Below are 2,274 nucleotides of genomic sequence, written 5' to 3'. Positions count from 1 at the left end.
ACCACGTGCACGTATTGGGATTGCTGTAAAGTGTGTGGGGGGGGGCGTGCAGATCTGTCCTTGCAGAGGAGGGAGAGCTTGTACCTGAATAAAACTCGGTCTTAAAGAGGCCACTGACCCACCTTGCCAAGATAATAACTAAAAAAAAGAAAATCTTCCAGACTGGATAAACATAGTATCAGTTAAGGCAGAACCACAGACACTAAGAGATATCGTGTGGCAACAGTCTAACTTTAGGCCCAAAGAAATGAAGCAAAACGAATTTCAAAATCCAACACTATCAATCTGGGACAAATTTAGGAAAAAACTCACGCCAGTCATCTCAAGGTTTTCCTCTTTTTATGGCCAAGCCTGGTACCCGCCAGGCCAATGCACCCAAGAGTATAAAAAATGGAAAGAAGCAGGTCCAACAACATTAGAAGACCTGACATTAAACGGGGAAATAATGAACAAAATCATAATGGAACAAAAATATGAATTAAGCATACCATGGTACCAATATCTCCAAATTAACACCTATGCTCAGAAATAAAAATTAGATATTCTGCGAAAAACCATAACTCCTTTTGAAGCATTGATAAGAGACACAGACGAAAGTAAGAAAGGGGTAATATCCAAAATATATGCCATCTTAATGTCCTTTCAAGAGAACACAATACTACCATATCAGAAATACTGGGGGGAAGTGTGTAAAACAGAACTCACCCAAGATAAATGGCTAGATATCTGGAGAACCTATGAAAACAAATCTCCTATAATTACACAAAAATGGCAAAATTTCAGAATAATAGCCACCTGGTACAAAACTCCTCAACAAATATCATACATTGCAAATAATTCAAGCCCACTTTGCTGGAGGGGGTGTAAGGCAGTTACATACACTGCTGGTACGATTGCCTGGAGGTAGCATCCTTCTGGGATAAAATAATAGAAGAAATAACGATCATAACCAAAATCAAGATAGACAAATTCCCGGAAGCTCTGCTTTCAAATCTCAGAGAGGAAAATGCTCTATCTAATACACAAAGGAAAAGAATCTCTCTATTACTATTTGCAGCCAAAACCACATTAGCAGCCCCATGGAAATCCACGAGTAGGCTAAATGTAAACCTCTGGTACAAAAAGCTATGGAACCTTTATATAATGGAGAAAATCTCAGATACTCTGAAACAAAATCTATCTAGAGGTGGTCAGAATTACATTGTATGCATATGGTACCCCAAACTAGTACATCTATCTACCAAAGAAACAGTACCTGATGTAAAATGAATAAAAATTATCCTTTAAAGATGCCACTGGACTGTTTTTTTTTGGGGGGGGGGCTCTGCAGCTTACCTGGCTGCTTCTTGCTCTGACTGAGGGCTGCTGGGAGCAGGGGGTGGGGCTTGTAGCATGTGCCCGCCCCCTGGGCTCTTTACTGCCGGAGCTCTGCTCCTGTGCGCTCCCGCAGGAAATGACCCCTGCCTCTGAGGATGCCACTCACAGCCGCTGGCGAAACATCAGGTCCTACAGGACCAGGACCACGGCCATACAGCCGGGATAATCTACAACAAGTAGTGAATTATTATTATGTATTTGATTTATTAATCGCCCTATCACAGCTTATGCCGAGCTCTGGGCGGTGTACAAAGGGGCATAATGACATTAAAGTATGCAAACATTAAACATTAAAATTCAATATAGAAGAGAAGAGATTGGATTTCTACCCCGCCCTTCACTACCCGAAGGTGTCTCAGAGCGGCTGACAAACACCTTTCCCTTCCCCTCCCCACAACAGACACCCTGTGAGCAATGCTCCCTCTAAGCTGTGGAGTCTTGTGAGCAAAAATTCTACTTTGTGAGCGACTGGCATTAAAGTTGTGAGCAAGTGATTTGGCTACTGTATAAATCAGTTTGCTCTGGAGCCATCCTTCCTGAGCCAAGACAAAAATGTGTGAGCTGGAGGCTAAAAAACTGTGAGCTAGCTCACACTAACTCAGCTTAGAGGGAACACTGCCTGTGAGGTAGGTGGGGCTCAGAGAGCTCTGACAGAAACTGTTGTTTTTCAAGAACAGCTCTTATCAGAACTACGGCTTGCCCAAGGTCACCCAGCAGGTGTGAGTGGAGGAGTGGGGAATCACACCCGATTCTCTCAGATTAGAGTCCGCGTACTTAACCACTACACCAATATGGTAAAAAGTAAGAGACCAGGCCCTGCGGATTCAGAATTGCATAAGATCCTGCAGGGATCATGAAGGAAATGCAGATCAGGTTCTTGTTCTTCCATGCCAGTTT

Source organism: Gekko japonicus, unplaced genomic scaffold, assembly GCF_001447785.1.
Source record: "Gekko japonicus isolate JY-2015 unplaced genomic scaffold, Gekko_japonicus_V1.1 scaffold696, whole genome shotgun sequence".
NCBI lineage: Eukaryota > Metazoa > Chordata > Lepidosauria > Squamata > Gekkonidae > Gekko > Gekko japonicus.
This window is presented reverse-complemented; position numbering follows the sequence as displayed.